General features: G+C 45.7%; 1 pseudogene; it reads right to left on the reverse strand.

Annotated features, from left to right (window-relative positions):
• Positions 1-1,956: 1,956 nt before the first annotated feature.
• Positions 1,957-3,504, reverse strand: LOC125757700 (uncharacterized protein K02A2.6-like; annotated as a pseudogene).
• Positions 3,505-20,894: the final 17,390 nt, after the last annotated feature.

The raw sequence follows: 20,894 nt of genomic DNA on the forward strand, positions 1-20,894 counted from the left end.
GAGGCTGATTTCGAGGAGCCATTCGAATTGCAACAAGAAACTATAAAAAAACACGTGGACGCCGTCGAGGTGGGGAGTGGGGAGGTCGGACGAAGGTGATTTAAGGAGCGGTCGCTAACCATTTCGCCCCCGAACTCAACGAAGCTCGCTTATTTTTCTCCCTCCCACCATCATCTTCGCCACGATGGAGGGCGCCCTATTTACTTTCCTTTGCGTGCGAATTGCTCAAGAAAACCCAGCCCCATTCTGCGTCAAGTTCGTGTTACACAAGCGAGTTACGAGAAGTTTCCTCTTTTTTTCAGAACGAAGACGACACCCCTTTTGCGCGTTTCTCTGGCTGCCTTCTTCTAGGTACTCGGTGGCGTCTTTTCCAGAAGCAAGATTTATGATGCCCCGTCTCGCCGAAAAATTTTTGTGGGCGAAAGCGGTAACAGCTTCGGGCCAGCGACGGCGTCGGTCGTGCTTGTTTGTGTGCCTACTTGTCTTGTCCATTTCTTCTTGCGCATTTAAAGGAATTATTGCGCCAATTCTGTCTCACCAGCGGCTCTTCTATGGCGCCATTTGCTGGTGGGCGTATTATTGCTTTCTGCGCAGCCTTGTTTAGCCCGTAAAAAGCAGATCGCGGATAGCTCCAAGCCCACGTGTACGAAAGTTGCTTGGCGTCTCGTTTGTTTTTATTTTTTCTAGATTTTCTGATAGGGATCTACAGAACAACACTATTGACTTTAATAACATCCGTACGTGAGACGGGATGGTCCAGCTAATAATTTCCAGAGGAAACGTACGCAGGCTTCTTAAAGCGACACTGTTGCAACACCTAAGTTTCTAGACAGAAAGAGAAAAAAATTGTCAGATTTTTCTTTTGTATCATTCGGAAATGTGCACACTTAAAAGAAACTGTCAACCGTAAGTACGGTAAGAACGTTTTAAGAATCTAAGTCAACGTTTTGCCTATCCGCGGCGAATGAGCCACAGTGCCGCATTTCAAGTACGAAGAGCCGAGAGAAAGTGATAACCCCCCCCCCCCCAAAAAAAAAAAAAAACTAAAAAGACCCACGTACCGCTATTTTATGTGTTCATTTCTTTCGCTTAAACACGCCTCTTGAGAAATCTTTCGGTTGGCCATTGATAAATACGGTACAGCTAAAGCTTCGTCGTTTTCCTGTCTCCATTTTTTTCTCAACATTTTATATGTGTGCGTGCGCTGTAACGAGAGTCTACGCCCATAGCATGACGGAGGCCTCCTTGCAAACAGCCTGTCCTTTCGTTTTTCTATACATGAACAGCTATACATGTTCACGTATGTTACGTCTTGCAAAGTTCTTTCAGCGTTCAAAGCAGTGTCCTCGCGTTTCTGAATGTGCTGCTTAAAGAGTGTTCCATGGCCCGACAAAGACCAAACTGAGCGTGTGTCGCGGCGAAAAATGGGGGCTAGTCACCGTTGCTTGTGCTTCTCGTTGCCCATTCACCTTCGCCCCTAAGCCTGACGAGAGCTATTCGTTTTGAGGAAAGCCTGGCGAAGCGCCTTGAGTGGCTCGATGCGCAGGACACGATTCGGAACGTCTTGGTTATATTCACAGAAAAGGCTTACACTGAAAATTTTCGTAGGAGAATACATCAGCCAATCGCCAATCTCGATGGGGAACATACCGTTAGCGAAGCCAGATGACTAATGGTTAAATGCACTTACCATAGAGAAGTGTTGCGAATACGACCCCTGTATTCCTTCCGTTTGGTCACCGAAACTACGTCATCATGCGTCACTGAATAGCGCTATATAGCTCATATTCTATTAGCCTCGCACCCGTGTTTAAAGCCAGCACATATAATCAATTGAATCCAGTTTATAAATAGGGTTGTGCGAATAGCGAATTTTAGAACCTAATTGAATACTATTATACTAGTTTTCGGAAAATAAGGCACCCATTTTCAAAGCAACTGTGAACAGCCGAGCAGCAGGAAACGAAAGAACGCTTTATTGCGTGATGCCGGTGTATTTGTACATAGGCAGATCAGGCTTGCGCATGCGTGGTCACTGCAATGCTTGATGACGTTGCGCCTGGTCACATCTTCCTTCCCTTGGGAAAAAAAAGAAAAAGAAACGAAAAAAGAAACAGAACACAAAATGTCTAAACGAAGGCACATTGAAAAAACCACTCAAAGTTCAATTTTCACTACATCCGCTGAACAGTTTGCGTTGGGCACTCTGGGAGAGGATAGCGTTGTGGCGCTCTTCGCTGTCTTGCGCTTCTACGCAGCGCTTCTTGAGGTGCTTGCTGCTCGGTGGTGCACGGCTGCGGACTGGATTGCGCGGACGCTGTCGCGCTTTCTGGCTGCTGCGAGAGAACCTGCCCGTTTGTGGACCTGAGGTGTTCCCTCGTGCGTCGTAGATGCTGGCCGTTCTCAGTCGCAACAATATAAGAGCGTGGTGTACTTGCCGGGGCCCATGACGACTGCTGGTGCCCAGGTCTTGTTTATTGTATCATAAACAGATACTGTGGACCCACTGTGCACTTCCGGTAGATTCCGGGTTGATCGGTTGTAGAAGACGCGTTGTTTTCGCCGTATTTCGTCGAGGCGCTTTCGGACAACTTCGGTCGGCACGGTTTGGGGTTCTAGGTGACAGTCTAGTACGGGCAGCTTGGTCCTCGTCTGTCGACCCATGAGCCGTTGGACGGGTGACTTTAGGCGGTCATCCCTTGGCATGTTTCTCCATTCAAGCAGGCCGCTGTAAAACTCCAGTGTTCCAAACCTGCACTTCTTCAGTAGTTTCTTTGCTTCCTGGACGGCCCTTTCAGCCATGCCGTTACCGCGAGGGTAATGCGGACTGGAAGACACGTGGATGATGCCCAGCTGCGTTGAAAAAACACGGAAGCACGTGCTATTGAACAGGGGGCCGTTATCGCTGCATATCTTTGCTGGTATGCCGTGCGTGGCGAAGATTTGCATGCACACGTTTGTCACTGCTTCTGCCGTAGTTCGATGCATCTGCTTGATCTCGAAAAAAAAGGAATAGAAATCCACCACAACCAGGTATTCATGGCCTTCGTGATAGAAAAGATCGATTCCGACTACTTGCCACGGCAAAGTAGGTATATCGGGACTAAGCATTGGTAGCTTGGCGTTCCTGCTCTTGTACCTTTGACAAAGTTGACACGCCTTCGCTAGAGCTGCAATATCCGCCGACATGCCTGGCCAGTACATAACTGCTTTGGCTCTTGCCTTCATCTTTTCTTCACCCCCGTGTGCCGCGTGAAGCAAACGAAGTACTTCTTGCCTTTTTGTTGGCGGAATGACCAACTTGTTGCTTCTTAGGAGAAGGCCATCTTCGACGTGAAGTTCGTCGCGGTAGTTCCAATACGCTCGTGCGGTCTCAGACACCTGAAGCTTGCTCTCAGGCCATTCTGTGCTTGAATAGCTGCACAGTTCGGTCATTGTTGCATCCTTGAGTACCTCTTCCCGGATTTCCTGCAGTTGCCGATCAGAGACTGGAAGAGAAGAGAGAGCATGTATGTACATGAAAATCCAGTGATTCTTCTTTCAGCTCCTTCTGGTTTGGAAAGCGCGAGAGTGCATCCGCTAGAAAGAGTTCTTTTCCTGGTTTGTAAACCACTTTTATAGGAAACCTTTGAAGGGAGAGTCTCATACGTTGCAATCGTAACGGGCACTCACATAGTGGTTTCCTAAATATTGACTCTAGAGGGCGGTGATCGGATTCGACGATTACTTCTGGCTGCCCTAGGATGTAGTCTTCAAACCTTGCGCACCCGTGAACAATGGCTAGCAGCTCTTTCTCGATTTGGGCGTACTTCTTTTGTGCTTCGGTAAACGAACGCGAAGAGTAGGCGATTGGGTGTCCACTTTGCAAAATAACTGCCCCTACCCCTTTCTGGCTTGCGTCCACGGACAACGTCAAGGGGACACCTTTCGCAAAATAGGCGAGAACGGGTGCTTTTGTTAGGCAGGCGCGAAGTGTATTGAAGCTTTCTTGGGTCTCTTGTGTCCAGACCCAAGCCGTGTTCTTCTTCAATAGCTCCCGGAGGGGGGCAGACAGTGCCGACATGTTGGGGATGAAACGCGCCACAAAGTTCATCATCCCGAGAAAAACCTGCAGTTTCTTACAATTTGCGGTGGTGGCACGTGCAAGATGTCGTCTACTCTCCCGGGATCCAGGCAAAGTCCTTCTTGCGTGAGGATATGACCCATGTATCGAACTTGCGGCTGCAAAAAATGACACTTTTTTTTATTCAGCTTTAGGTTGTGCTCTCTGCATCTTGCGAACAAAGCTGCTAGATTTGTGTCATGCTCTTCTCGACAGGTTCCCCAAACGAGAATGTCATCCATTACAACGGCGACACCACTCAGGCCTTCCACTACCTGGTGCATTGCCCGCTGAAAAACTTCTGGGGCCGAGGCAATCCCGAAGGGCATGCGCAGAAATTTGTAGCGGCCGTAGGGAGTGCTCATGGTACATAGTAATGAACTTTCTTCGTCTAGCTTAATTTGCCAAAATCCTGAAGATGCATCTAGCGTTGAAAAGTACTTTGCCCCATGCAGGCGCGGAACTACATCCTCTAATGTCGGCATATGATAGTGCTCCCTCAGTATGGCCTTGTTCAAGTCCGAAGGATCTAGACAAATGCGCACTTTGTCGTTCCTAACTACTACTACCATGTGGCTTGCCCAGGCAGTAGGTTCAGTTACCTTTGCAATGACGAGGTCGTGCTCCATTTTATTGAGCTCTTGTTTCACGCGGTCTTGAAGAGCAACCGCGACTCTCCGAGCTGGCTTGACGCTCCCTCGTGCGCCTGGTTTGAGCTCGATGTGGTACGTAGCACCCTTCAGCTCCCCGAGGCCTTGGAATACATCATCGAAACCGGCACTTGGGTCATGGCTTGGCAGTGCGTCGACTGCGCGTACGCGGGATATTAGTCCTAAGCGCTCTGCAACACCGCCACTCACTGTTACCGGCACGGACTGGGGTACGATGAAAATTCCACTTGACAGGTCTGAGCCATGTACGAAGTCGGTAAGGTGATTTTACTCAACGCTGTTTGCTTATGGCCGAAAAAAGCGCGCAAGGTGGTCGAGCATGGCTGCGCCGGCTGCGTAGTTAGTTTCCGAAGCGTCACCTCAGGCATGACACAGCAGTTAGCTCCCGTGTCAATTTTGCATTCAATCGCTGAACCAGCGATAACAATTTTCGCCGACCAACGGTCCTCACTGGAGATAGCATATGCTTCTAGGGCTTTTAGAAAGTACTCGTCTTCAACTCCTAAAACAACCTGCTTCACTTCGCGTGCGGCCGATCTAGGTGTTTGCTTTGGCTGACGGCACACACGAGCGAAATGATGCTTCTGCCGCAATTGTTACAGTGTTTGCCCTGCGCCGCACACTTTCCATATTTGTGTTTTTCAAGACCGCAGCGCGTGCAAGGCGCTGTATTATCTTTGATTGCGGCAATTGTCGGGTTGTCCGTTCTGGCTCTGATTTCTAGTAGCTGTTCTTTTGCTTGTTCCCTTGCGCGGCACATTTGCACTACTTTTGAAAACGAGGGGTTTTCCGAGAGGAGCTTCTGCTGGAAATCCTTATCTTTGATGCCAAGAATTATCCTGCTCCGAATCAGCCGTTCCTCAAGCTCGCCGAATTCGCATCTTCCCGCGAGGATTCGCAGCTGCGTAAGCCATTCATTGAACGACTCTCCCTCTTGTTGGCCCCTGGAGCCAAATCGGAATTCGTTAAAGGTGAGGTTCTCAGACGGCTTGAAATTTGCCTCGAACTTTGCTGAAATAATTCTGAGGTCTTTTTTATCGTCTTCGCTGTCGAACTTGAACGTATAGAATGTTCTTCTCGCGTCCTCGCCTATTGTCATCAAAAGGGTTGCGGCTTGAACATCCTTAGGCTGCTGGCTCAGTCCCGTCGCTGTAGCAAAAAGGTCAAACTCACGTTTCCATGCGGTCCAGTTGTAAAACGTGTCCCCAGACATGTCTAGTGGCCTCGGTGGCTGCAGCAGTGTTGACGCCATTCTCGCGACGGGCGTTTCCGGCCGGTCAGTGGGTTCATTCATTGCCGACTTGCGGTGGTATCAAACGAACCACCGCCCCCACTTCTGACACCATGTGAACAGCCGAGCAGCAGGAACGAAAGAACGCTTTATTGCGTGATGCCGGTGTATTTGTACATAGGCAGATCAGGCTTGCGCATGCGTGGTCACTGCAATGCTTGATGACGTTGCGCCTGGTCACAGCAACGCTAGGATAGTAACGTAACAATTTTCAAAACAGCCCGTGAATTCCACAGCATTTTATTTGAAACAGGCTTTAAAGGGACACTAAAGAGAAACAATGAATTGGTTTAGATTGATAAAGTGTGCTCAGAGAACTCTTGTGTAGTTTATTTCACCACCATAGGTTTATTTTTAGAGGAGAAAACTAAGTTCAAAGTTTCATTTTTAAACTTGGCGCCGAACTTTGTAATTCGTGACGTAAAAGGTTTCAAAGAGCATTTAACGTATTTTGGCGCCACTCGCTCGACGAAATTTCCACAAACTCGTTATGTCAAGTCTCTGGCCCCCTCAGAGGACAATGTACTTCGATTTAAACGATTAGGAATTACGTAGGCCCAAGCAGGCGCCGTCAAAAATATGTGACGTCACGGATAATGGTGCGGGAATTCCAAGGTGGCGTCGCCACCTGTATTTTCTTTTTGCGCGTTTTCTCGCTTATGAAGCGTCTTCTCGCAGCAAGCGTGGTGTTTTTGGTATCGTGGAAGACTACTTTACTAATGCGAGAAAAGTCGTTTTGCTCTTTAGTGTCCCTTTAACAAAGTGGCATTACGATTGCTTTTGACCGACGAAGATGCCACAGTTAAGTAGATTGAGGCAAGCTCGTATACAGCAGCAATTATAGAACCTTCTAAATATTTTGTGACTGCATGTTGAAATACACCAGTGACTACAATATAGTCAACAACTTTTAAATAAAACTCATGCATAAAAAATGAAACATTTTCGTGAGTGCGCTCGCTCATGAAAATTGCTTAACATTGATGCATCAGTTTTAATTTAGAAGCTGTTGCCAACGTGCCACCTTGAATACTGTAGTCATTTATGTATTTCAACTTGCAGTCCCAAAATATTTTTTGACAATATTACGTTCGTGGGGGTAATATTAGATAATCTTCTAGGAGCTCTAAGGCACACACTGATGAAAAAGTCCGCACGCAACGCAAGGATAAAAAACCCTTCCACCATTTTGCTGCGCATTTATTCCTAGTCATTTTTATGGCGGCATCTTGTTGCCTAGTAGTCCGACCCATTCGTCCCCATCGCAACGTATTCAAAATGAGGGCATAACACTGAATGACTTCGAACAATCCTAGAAGTAAGGCTTGCTTGTCGCATTCTACTCGCGATTTGCTGCAACCTCATAAGTGAAAGAAATATTCTTCCGGCGTTTTGTTTTACAAGATCATCAGTGGAATGCTCCAATCAGCCTTGAATAAATCATATCAGTTCCTGCGTGTCGCTTCTTGAAGATTTGCTTAACAGAATAAGTTTTATTTGCCTCAACCGAAATCTTATTACGGGAATATTACGGCCAACCCAGCTTCAGCTTATGTACGGGATATCATACTAATTAAAGTTAAAGAATTTTCTGCGACTAACCACGTACATTAAATTAGTATATATTAATACATTAAACCTTGACTTAGTATGTATGATTTTGCAGTATCCTTAAGCAATTCGTTTCTTTTCTCTTCACGGATATGCTTGATTATTACGCGTTAACACGCATATTTGAATGTTGTGAGTAACTGTTTGCTGCTTGTTATAATATGGGTGTTTATTTTTCTCTTCGTAAGTACTACCAAGTGGGGTCGCCTCTGAGTCATTGACTTTGAGACCTTATTGTGTATAGAACTTTGATTAAAATGTATGGCACTGTAATAAATAAATAAATAAATAAATAAATAAATAAATAAATAAATAAATAAATAAATAAATAAATAAATGGAAGTTGAAATATCAGGACATTCTAATTCACAGATACTTGCGAATGTTCTGCCGCAGCTAAAAACACACGAAACAGCGAAAGACTTACCGCGCACAATACTGGACGCCAGCCGTAGCATCCAAATGTTTCGAGCTACCGGTGAAATTGGGAGACAAAAAAAAAATTGCGGCAAGTTTGCACAATGTCGCGCAAAGCTTTGCACAGCGAAGCACGGGCCCGTCGCCGCTTCGCTGTGCAACCTATTTCTCCATTTCCCTATATTTCTCTATAGAGCTGGGCAGCCTTCTTTGTTTCTCTTTAGTTTTCTCTTTCCTTTCCTTTCTCTTCCTCTTTCCTCTCTTTCACAGCAAAAGCTGTTATGAGATCACAACAATTAGGGCCATTTTTGGCGCCGTAGTAGTCCGCCGCCGCCACCGTCGCCGCCGGTGCCCGTAACCACTATCGCGGGGAAAAAAAATAAGAAAATACGTCCAGGATGGAACGAGGCTCGAACATGGGCCCTCTGCGTGAGAGCCCAGAATTCTACCTCAGAGCCATGCCGGTGCTTGAAACTGCTTTGCAGAAAGACCCTATACAGGCTTCATGTCGGCAAGGAACCACATTAACATATGTAATGTAGTGTGGTTGTGGAGTAAAATAACAACCTGGCGCCACACAACGCGAATTCTGTAACCAGGTGTCACACAATGCGAATTGCGCAACGAGTCGGTTGTTGAACGCTTCCAACCAATACAAAGGCCTCTGCCATAATTCTTCATCGTCATCAGCCAGAGCATCAACAAAGTGCACATAATGCCTTACAGGTGTTTAACGGGTACCACGGTTCACCGCAGAATGACGAAAAACTGCATAGTCGCTGCTTCCCTACTTCACAAAAATTATGATGATTTATAGCGTAGTGGGTTTCTCGCAAGTGCACTTGTATTGGTTGCCAAGGAAGTCCATAAGCGCATGATCCATTTCCTCGGGGTCTCAATAAAGTTCTTCATCCCCCCTCTCTCCCACGTCAACGTATGTTGTACAGCATGGCGGGAGAGGGAAATAGCGACCGGGCGTCACCCAATGCAAATTACATAACTGGTGGGCCGTTTAAAGCTTCCAAACCATTACAAAGGGCTGAGCCATAATTCTTCGCCGTCATCAGTCGTCGCTTCAACAAAGTGCACATAATGCCTTACAAACGTGTAGCAGGTGCCTCGCTTCTCCGCAGAATGACGAATAATGGCTTAGTAGGTACTTCCAAACTTCACAAAAATTATGATTTATGGCGTAGTGGGTACCTTGCTAGTGTACTTGTATTAGTAGCCCCAAGAGAGCTTACAACGGGCTCTAGAAATGCCGCTCTTCCAGCTTTCGCTGTGACTGTGCTGCGCTTTCCGCGCAGGCCTGGCGTTTTTTCTCTCTTCTCTCGGTTTTTCTGCCTTTTTTGTGTCTATTTCTTTTTTTTTTCTCTTTTTCTTTCTATTACTTTCTCTTTCTCTCTTTCTTCATCTTTCCTTCCCATCTTTGTCACTCTCTCTATTTGTCACTTGTCTTTCTTTCTTTCTTTCTTTCTTTCTTTCTTTTTTTTCTCTCTCTCTCTATTTCTTTTTCTTTCATTGATTCTCCCTGTTTCTTTATCTCTCTGCATTTCTTTTTCTGCATTTCTCTCTTTTTCATTCTTTCTGTGCTATGCTTTACTCTCTTTCCTCCTCCTTTCCCTCCTCATCACCCTCACATCTCTCCTCCTCACTCTCATTTACCTTTTCTACCCCCTTGCTATACGATACTATACAAGGCTATGCTGTGTTCTGCTAGCGTACAAGGCTATGCTGTGTTCTGTTAGCGTGTCTGGATAGCCGAGTGGCTAATACCCCTGTCACATTGGACGTTTTAATGTCATTCTAATGGAATGACATTCGCATCTAATGACATTATGCGGCTGCTACACAGTGATATTTAATGTCATTAGAGTCGAATGACTTAAGCAATCGAATGAGTTCGAAAAACACATTCGCTGTCGAAGTCGAACCGAATGTATAGTCTCTACACCAGAGACTACTTAAAATGTGTCATTTAGTATTCTCAATTCGACACGCATTCGTGCAAACACGCTATTAATGTTGCTTTTTTAAAGGCGTCTGTGATTTTAACGAGCACAGGTGTACGGAAGTCTGTCGCAAAATGTTTTTACTCTCCACCTCAGTGGCGTCTGGCCGCCGGCACTGTCGGTCATATTGTAAACAAACAGACGCCTGTGTGCATGTGTATCTGCAGCGATGGAATGGACTCCACGAGCGCACTGGACCGAGGTGGAGATGTTTGCTCTCATAAGGCTATGATAAGACAATTGTGCGCAGTTTCGTTGAAAGCTGTTTTCCCGCATGGACGCATGCGAGACCGCGTTTTGAAAGCGAACAAACGCGGAACGCTCAGAGTTTCCGTCAAATCTCTTCTTCTGGCTTATGCACGTTCCTTGCAACGCTAAGTACAAAGCAACTAAATGTTTTACTTGCTGCAGCTTAGCGTCGTCGTTCAGCGGTGCTACAGTGTCTAGAATAGCGGTACTGCTATGTCAGCCATTCCATTCTATCGGCTGTGGCTACTGGCTAAGCGTCGTCTTGGCTTATGGTGGCCAGATATCCTGCGATATGAAATTTTTATCCGTGTTGATATAGCGATGCGACTTCCTACATGCCTTTTGAAATAAAGAACTTCGCTTTCATGCCACTCTACATTTACCCTCCTCAACTTTTCCAGCCATTTTTTTTCTGAATTATCGACATGGATATCATGAACGAATGACATTACTTTTTCCTGTGTAGCACCGCCACGGATCAAATGGCATTCGTTGCGCCGAATGACATTCGAACCTAATGACATTAACACCTCCAGTGTGACAGGGGTATAAGACTCTGGTCTTCCGACTGCAGGTACGCGGGTTCGAATCCCGCCGCCTCATGAGAAATTTCTTTCTATCAAAATTTTCTCTTTCTTTATATCTTTTCTGCTGTCTGTCGCTCTGTGTCTTTCTCGCTTTCTTTCTTCGCCCTCCTCGTAACCCTCCCATCTGTCCTTCGCTTTGTGCTTCCCCTTCGCCAGGCGTCCGATAATTGGCGCACGTGTTCTGGGAGCGAAACAGAAGAGGAAGAAGAGGACAAAAAGAGCGCGTGCTGGTTCATGATGACGATAATCTGGGTCACGACACATTACGTCGTGCTAGAAAAGCTTCGCTGTTAAAAAAAAAGAAAAAGACGCGACCTTTTTGAAACCAATCAGAGGGCCAATATGACCCATGATTGCAGCCGCGCTTCTGCACAACGTGTGCGCAGAGGATCGCATCCACCACGCCGCTTTCATCCGGATCACACATTGACTAGCACGTGCCTACCAATCAGACACCGTTTCCTGTTCTATTTGTTTATAGGGAGGTAATTTCTTTCCGCCCAGTGCCCACGCGTATAGATACAGCGCCAATACGCACACTCTGTAATTCCCGCACCGTCCCCTCACCATACGCGCGATTTCGATCTGCACTGTACAACTTTTCACCGCGCGGCAAACATCTGGAAACTATCGCGCGCGCGCGCGCTTTCGCGGAAGCCCACTACACGCATGAGCTCGCGGAGCTGCGAAACACTCAGACACTCAGTCGTCCCTAACGAGCGCACGATTGCGAACCGCGGCCTCTTTGCTGTCGGCGCTCTCTAAACTGGGTTTTCTCATCGGCCGTCCGAGGCACGATCGCATCGAGATGAACCAGTTTCGCGCAGCCCGTACGCGCGATGATCACCACAATTCTTGCCGGGTTGTACTGGGTCCCCGTAGCGGAAAGGGGCGAGAACGGTGCTTACTTGCTAAGTGCTCGGTCTTTTGCATTTAGTGTTCTACGGCTCATGTATGCATATAGCTCCCTCCGATGTTAACTTCCGCAGCGTCGAATTCATTCTTTAATTATACTTCTTGCGCGTGGTCGGGCCTTGTTCCGTCCTAACATTATCGTTCTTTTATTTTGAGCCTTTACTTTTGGAGTGTAGTGCATTAAATCTTAATGTAACTGAGTTTCCTACTATGCGTGCGTTAACTGGCCGGTTATAGAAAAGCTATAAGTTCTTAACGAAACTTGGAGTGGGTAGCTCTAATAATATAAAAGCAGTTGGCTGCGGCAAGGTTCAGTTGAGTCGTTTTGTTTTCTTGTACCACTCGTGCTGATTTTATTTATTTACACTTAATAGACAAATCCGGACGAGTTTGGGCACCTGCATCGTTTGTGACAAAAAATTAGCAGTTGTTCCGTGTACGAATACAACCCATGAGCGAAGTTCCTTAGAAATGGGACGCCAACGACTATGTACAGTCGCGCTCAATATGACTTGCAACACGGGAGCGCGTGGTCTCACGAGTTTAATGAGTGCGCACGGCTTCAACTTACTTCATTTCTGTAACTTAATATTATTTTCTTATTTGGGAACATCCCTCGGTGAGAAAACAGCGTTTAGTTGCAGATTATATTATTTCAAAACAAAATTTTCAGGAGACCTACATTCCATTCAAACCGAAAAGAGATTCTGGATGATAGTTATGAATGTTCGAAAACCGTCAAGATTGTAGTAATAGGTTTAGAAATCACTTCTATAGATATATAAGCTTAACACATAGTGTGTTTTCAACATTTATTTTTGTTGTCATTCTTATTTTTTGACTCATAGCAGTGTGCTTCCATTACAGTTACTAAAACATTAACTGTCGTGGCAGACCATAGGTAAGTTTTACAGGTTAAGAAAGGGACAGATTAAACTTAAGAAAAAAAAAAAAACTTCTGTACTATGAAAGTACCCCATTCCGTAAATGCTAGGTGGTCAAAGCAAGTGGTTGAAATTGCGCGTCTCACAAGCTCCATTTGGTGCTTCACGACGGAAAACGCCAATGGGCCGTAGATATTTTAATTCGAAGTATTAATTAACAATCCCTTCAGAAAATGTAACAAGTTCTCGCTGGTGTAAGCCAAGCATTCTTGTCGGGTTTGACAACGTCTCTCCGGATTTTTGGAATCCACTTAAGGAAACTTATAAATCGAACGCGCGAACTGGTTCACACGCAGATACATCTAAACTACCTCCGCAGGTGTACCGGTGTGCTCGCTGTTCGTCTGGTTTTGCTGCTCGGCTGCTGACCCCAAGGTCGCGGGTTCGATTCAGGCCTCGGCGGTCACTTTTCGATGGAGGCAATATGCTAGATGTCCGTGGATTGCGCGCTGTCAGTGTACGTTAAAGAGCACCAGACGCTAGAAGTTTTCGGAGCCCTTCACTATGGTGTGCCTCATAACCACATCGTGGTGTTGGCACGTAAACCATCACATTTTTTACTATTAGATTTGCTGACTGTGTTCTTTGCACCATTATTAGTAACAGTAAATTAATAATTTGTGTCATCACGTATTTTTGTTATTAATTCGAAAAATCTCATATGACACATGTGACACGCATACAATATTCTCCTATGATAATGCGACAACATAACTGATTCACATCTGTTCACACCATATTACTGGGTATGTGGCATATGTGTAATATATGCTTTTTCGATAGGGAATAAGAACAACCCCTTAAATAAGGAAAACCTGTTTGGCCGGTCCCACCAATAAGCTGCAGTTGAATTTCGCATTATCTCCGGAATCGGCCCACACCTGCGGCCCTCCATATAACCATTCAATGACGCGATAAACTTCTACCCACGCATGAGGCCACGCATCGCCTCTTTGCACAATGCAAGCTTCACAACTTTCTCGCCTCCTGCTGCCCACTCAAATGTTTCGCCACATTCGCACGCACCCCACCGCGATAAAAACGCGTCGATCTAGGCTTTGCACAACGTTTCGCACAACAATAATTCTCCGAAATTCGACCGCAATTCCTTTCTTTCAACATCGCACAGAACTACGTTTATGTTGCAACTTTAGACAACCGTCGTTTCTACCTTATAATAAAATACTTTTCATTCTCAGTAGTTGGGCAATGTGTGGTATACTTTTACATGCCAAATATTTAACGTTATCCAAAGGTCGTATTCCCGGTAAAGGTATTTTCGCTCGGCGTTCTTGCGTTAACCCACAGACACTGCTATCGAGTAATCAATATAGCGGTCCACACATGTTGTTTGCCGCGCTTAATAATGTAAACGTATGAAAATACAACAAATATAAAGAAACGGGTTCGCAATTGGGGTCTCCTAAAAGGAAGACCACCACGCTCGCAGTTTCACCCAATCGTCGCTTTCCCTTATTTATGAATCATTACAGTATTCGACTCTGATAAAATCGAAATCGACCAACATTTTTTCAAAAATCGTTTTTCTTTCGCCATCTCTTTCTCAAAGTCGCCTCCTTCTTCACACAACCACCTTTCATTTTTTTTTCGTTTAGAACATATCTGTTTGGCTCGTCGATATGCACGTCTTTCCCATCGATCTCGCGGTCTCGCGCACTCCGGAGAGAAACGGAACGAAGCACCCCCCGAAACAATGAATAAATGCCGCACGTCTTGCACCGTAGAAACTCGTTCCCTTCACCCGGCGTCTTTCCTCTTCTCACGCTCTCTCCTTTCCTCCCTGGGGACGCCGCAGCGCCTATGTAGACGGCGTGTAAGGGACACCCGGCAGTCCGATAAAACCGAGGAGCGAAACAAAGCGTTTATGGTGAATAATGCATCACACGTTCTCTCATCCTTTCTTCCTCTTTTTTTTTCTTCTTCTGCCTTTCCCCGATGTATACCGGCGTCGCAGCTCTTTACTTTTACCTCTTTTGCGTGTTTTTGTTTTTTTTTTGTTCACTTCTCCGCAGATCAGGTCGCCTCACTGGTATACGGGAGACTTTGCTCGGCTCGCACTGAGCTCTGGGCTCTCACCCCGGGGTGTAGTCTTTCTGCTAAAGTATTTCCTTCCCGTAACTTTGTTTTCTGTCCCATTACGTTGCGGTAAAGGAATAAACACGACCCGAAAGAATAAACAAGTAGTGTTTTTCGTCCGACACACGGGGCTTTCCAGCTTTTTTTTTTACTATTTGAGTCGCTATTCCCTTGCTTCACGTACAGCGACGCCTTTAGAGTGCATCGAATACAGTGCTCAGCATCGCTCCCTTGACTAGTAAATATTTGCGGCGAGCTATTGGCGCCTCATTTCAGGCAAGTGCATCGTGCTTGTTGAAAACATTGCGGCGAAGCGGCCGTAAGGTATTCACCGCTGAGCAGGCCGAGCTTAGAAAGCCGCGGGGCTTTCGATGCACTTCGAATTGTGGCTCTGTCGGTAATCCTGCTTGTTGTAAAGTATTTCGCTCTTAAATTAAAAAAAAAGTACTTGTAATGCTGGATTTAGAATGCAAAACACGAGCGTTAGAAGCGAAATATGCTAGATGATAAAAAACTGCTTGAGCAAGGAAAAAAACGTAAACACAGAGTTGCGGACAATGATGATGGTCTGATTACCGTGATGATGATGAAGACGACGAAGGAAGCACATTTTTTTTCTTCAGCAAAACAACTGCGTACCTTCAAGATTAATCTACATGGTAGGCTTATAGTAAAATGAGCAGATTTCTTACTTTTTTACTTTACCGGATGATGGATGAGACCTGGAAGTGGCAGGTGCGTCTTCTATCAACTTAAGGTAACGTTGAAAGAATAAGAGGTTCTCGAAGATTCCCCCTAACCATTCTGATATCTTGTGAAGTTTTCCCTTGAAAACGGTAATTTTTTTAAAAGTTGGTATTGAATATTTCTCTTCTAAGAAGCAAGATCTTGCTGTTGAAAAAAATAATTGAAGAAAATACGAAGTCAAATTAGCGCAGTGAAGATTATGGTTAATTATTCATGGAAAAAAAAAGGCTGTCTACCTGCTAATAATTAACGTTAAAAAGCAAAACAAGAACTAGAATATTGTTATAAATTTTCAGCATTGTGAGGATGGTTTCATTATTTAGGCAGCTTTAATTATACTGCCAACGACGAAAAGCCTTTCCGTCAAGCGGACGAACTACCCTCGTTTAAAACAGTTTGGGGACAGTTAGGCGAGGACGACCTGTGCTCGTCTGAAACGGGGAAAGGGTTAAAAAAGATGAAACTGCGCGAAAATATGATATACGGTATCAGTATTAATTTAACGTAATATAAAAAGGGGCACCCAAACACGAGCAGACGAGAAATAAAATAATTTGAATACAGAACTCAGGTCACGCAAAGCGCCTAAAGGCGGCTCAAAGTGGCCAATAGAAAATACACAGTATTTTTAGAGCAGCCTGTCAGAAATCATTCGTGCCTGGTTTTTGTCAGTTAGTCTATATTAGACTCGAACCAAGTATCTTTCTGAGTCACAGAAGACTCTCAAGTGCAGTTAGTTATATTGCGTATGCAGTGCACAAGGTTCATGCACGATGGCAATGAAAAAAAAAAGGATTGTTTTCATCGGTGTGTTTGCTTCACGAGAGAATGACTCCAAGCCTTTCAATCCAGCGACCGGCATTGTCTTACCATTCCATGACGTTTACCTCATCAGACAAGTTCCACAATGTGAACCTCGTATGCACCGCGCATACAGTATCCTGAATGAGGCGGAGTTGTTCAGGATACCATAGTTAACTAATTGCTGAAAATTTTCATCGTCTTTCCTCCAGATTTTGAAATAGACTTTAATGTCGGATGTGAGAAACGTAGTCTGTATCACTAACGAGCAAATATTGTTATGTGGTTTCTCCTATAATTTCTGGCTCAATATTGACACCTGATCCGCAGGCTTACGATGCAGCGATATATCTCATGACCGCGTGCTCGCATCAGCATCTTCTACGTACCGCGGGTGCCACACAGTAGTTAAACGTTCCGGCATATCCACACGCACGCATGCAGATATGTGCGCTTATATATATTTCTGTGTATTTAGTTTTATTTCAACTTGTACACCCTGCAGCCTCAATGTGGCTATTGTAGGAGTGGGATCAACAACAAAAAAACTAGCGCAGCCCGCACTAAGTCACGCAAGGCTGGGTCACAGCAGAGCTGGTGAGCACGTTTCATGTTCTCTTGTTAACCATCTGTACAGAATGCTTGGGTGGTCATTGAGCGCGTGCCGGTTCATGATGATGATAATTTCCTATCTACGACACACGTCAAACCTCAGCCATAACATCTCTGCTGTAAAAATGGGAACATTTATGAGCAAGCTTGCGTGTATTCGTTCTATGGTAGGGAACGGATGTTTCCCAGTGATGAATTCCATGGTGCAGTTTTTGATGGGTAAGAAAGCTTTAAATAAAGGAATCGTTGCGGGCGAAAAAGGTTGAAATATTTAGGCGTGGTGATTTCTCGTTGATGAATGTGTAGAGAAGTTCAACTATAGTTATCTAGAAAACCAGGACGAACGAAAAGAATTGACCAACGTGTAAAGAAATTTTAGGCATTCAGTTTAGGCTGCAAGGGTAGTAAGAACAAGCTGGGGAAGAACATTAGACGGCGACAGATTCATGCCATACACCCGTTAAAGAAAAAAAAAACGCACTATATATATAATTTTTTTTGATAGATGCGTGAACCTTCAAAACGCAATGCTTACAGTAATATTTCGTTGACTTTCAACCTTATCCTTGTGTAGTTTGTAACCTTAAGAATCAAAGAAAAAAAACCAGTTCACCGCATCCGCCTCATAATTATTGAGAGTTGGCGCAGGGATATCTCAATTTATACGTCATCATTCATTATTATGACCGTTTGATGATGCCCGGAACAACGCACCTGAATCTCAGTTGTTAAAGAATGCTTCGTGTGCCTCACTTAGGAATGTATCTCCGGTATCTTACGCGCTGTCGTCCCCGCAGCGAATTAATGCGCATATAACAATAGTTGCGCGTCCTGCGTTCGTGGGACAAGCAGCAATGCTTCGTTGTGGAACACTGGCGTTCGTTAGCTGCCGCGCTGGATATATAATTCGACGAGTCCACATTTAATTGAAAGAGCTCTAATCCCCACGTGGAGCTGTAATCTCCCACTTTCTGCTGTACGGCGACTGCCACTGTGAACTTTAGCAAAGATATAGTTTTTTAAATAACAAAAGCCCAGCGCTACACTTTTTGTTAACCATTATTCACAGTTCTGACGTGACGTCATGAATGCCCCTTCTTAAAGGGACAGTAATGTCAAGCACTCACTCCGTTTTGAGAGATAAACGCGATTGTGACTAAGCTCGCGATCATAATTTAATTATTGGAAGCTACATCGCAGGCGAGCGTATTATTTTCTAGATTTTGCGCTGTAACCTCAACGTTTGAATGCCAGGGATACGTCACAGATTTCAAATCGTTTCCGTTTCTGCAAGTATCGGGTCACTTTGGCTCAATAAAGTTTTCTGAACGTTCGTGCGTTACTTCTCTGGCATTTCAGAACACAGCGTTATTCGCTTTCATCAATAAAAAGCTATGTAGGGCCCCCGCGGACGCCCTCCAAACCCATGACGTCATGGTGACTTGCTCCTGGTAGTTTGAGGTGGCAGTGCCACCTGCATTTTCTGGTTTATCGAGTGTTTTATCGCAGCAACGGTGGTGCTTACGATATTGTGAAAGGGTATGTTTACAAGAGAAATCATCTTTGTCTTTAGTGTCCCATTAACGTGCTAGCTGACACCGTGACTTGGGGGCTAGCATGACGTCAACGCGGGATGCGCGCCACCGCGGGTGATGTCGTTCACAGTCTTAAAGGTCAGAATAACAGCAGAAACCCCGGGCGGTGTTTGGTAACGTTCACGTCTCGCTATGTGCGCAGCCTCCCGTCGATCTGGAGCTGCATCTTGGCGTTCAATAACGCCCACGCAAATATCCGCAGGCAACACGCGTGTGGGTTGAGCTTGAATTACCGAGTATGCGTTCGCATAAAGACTACACAGTACTCAAGGGTGACTCACAAGCCTATCAGATACTGGGCGTCAGGAATGAGCAGCTTATGAACAAGAAAGAGGCGATGGGTGTGCTCATAGATCAGTTAGCGTGGGTGCCTGGCACTGACGTAGCCAGGGAGGGTGGTGGTGTTGGGAGGTTCAAGTCCCCCACCCACCCATTCGTAATTTTTCAGTGCTGCATATGTATATCTGCAGGGAAACATACAAACGCACGCATGAACACACACAAAGCATGGTTGAGCCCCTCATCCCCCGAAAAATATTTCTGGCTGCGCTACTGGTGCGTAAGGCGAAACAGATAGCGGGGGCGAAAATTGAGCACGAAGAAAGAAGCGAAGGCCCGAAGGAATCACTCCGTTTTTGTAGAGAGATTGAGACGCGCTGATCTTCTATCACTTCAATACAGGCTTCAGAAATAAGCGAAGTTGAATGAACGAACTACGGAGTAGTCAAATATTGCCTTTTATACACTCTGCGTTATTTCAACACATACAATATAAAGGCGGTATTTCACACATACAAAAAAAAGACACAAATAAACGGGAACTGCGCACGTTTTACTTTGTTGACCCGGATTCTCTTCTGAAACGTTATCGAAATCCGCGGATTCCATCAGCGCTCATATCTGTCTCTCGAGCGACGGGATTTTTCCTATCGGGTAATCTCTGTTTACGCGTCTGTCGCCGATAGCAAGCAGCCAATGACGACGAAGGCACTCACACCGCGTCGTCGTCGAAACAAAGCGATGGGTTGGAAAGCGTGGCTGCAAGGCTGGCAAGGGCAGCTCGGCGTGCAAAGCAGCCGAGACAGGCACTCAGCTTCTCTCGTCTCCGCAGATTTTCGCGACATTCAGCAAGCGAACACCGACGCTTGCCATCCACGGGAGTGCGTGTGTGTACACACACACTGGATGGAACTTGAGAAACAGGATTACGTTACGCCTGCTATAGCGTCAAAACTCCGCTCCGCTGTCACGCGAACGAGAGCAGGCCCATCTCGCAACTCCATCGAAGAAAGAAGCGCAGGAAAGAAGACGTATAGTAACGAAGTGGGGGTTGACGGCAGTGTCCCCTTATCGAAGCCTAAACGCAGATATATAACTGTCCTCGCTACAGACAAACTAACGGACGCTTCTCGTGAGCGAGCCAAATAAATTGCATAGGTCCCCTAAGCAGTCTATCAGGGGACTGCTTCCGGGAAGGGGTAGAAGAAAGGGCTCTATCGCGAAACAGGGAAGAGGCGAGACGCAGTGTGGGGCTGGTGGAAAGAGGGAGACAGAGAGAGAGAGAGGAACGAAGGGTATCTACAGGCGCGAGCTCCGATGAAAGCGAGGACATCGCTCGTGTCAAACCCGGAGCCTTCCTCACTAAAGTCGATGAGGCGACGCGCTTATCCGGCTCTGTACGCCCGTGCATTCTACGACGCCCCTGCAAACGCCAACCACCCTTCCTCTCCTCATCGTGTCTTTCTCCTATACGGCCCGCCATCGTTCGAATCCTTGCCGATATTTAAAAAAAAAAATTGCCGAGAATCAGCAGGCGCGCGGGGGCTCTGCTGCTCTGACACATTTTCGTGTCAGCCGGGCGTTAAAAAAAGCACTTTTATTTCTCTTCATCCGATACTTTCTTTTCTCCGAACGAATTTAATTTTTTTTCTTATTTCGTGACCTTAACAAAGAAAGCGGGTTGAAAGAAAAAAAAAAAAGAAAACAATCTTCTCCGCTTGTCCGGCATTTAGTATAGGTTGGACTGAAAGGCGCTCACGGAAGAGCCCAGCGCTATCCATCTGTGAGTCACGTACTGCCGTAGCTAGCAACGCCGCTGCGAGATCGCCTGATCGGCTCTTTTTCTTTTTCTGAGATATCTCATTTTTCATTTCTTTCTGCGCCACTCTTCGTTTCTAAACTCACACTCCGAGACCGGTTCGTCGAATGTGTGCCCAGTGCACTGCCCCGCTCACAGCATGAAA

Source organism: Rhipicephalus sanguineus, chromosome 3 (assembly GCF_013339695.2).
Source record: "Rhipicephalus sanguineus isolate Rsan-2018 chromosome 3, BIME_Rsan_1.4, whole genome shotgun sequence".
NCBI lineage: Eukaryota > Metazoa > Arthropoda > Arachnida > Ixodida > Ixodidae > Rhipicephalus > Rhipicephalus sanguineus.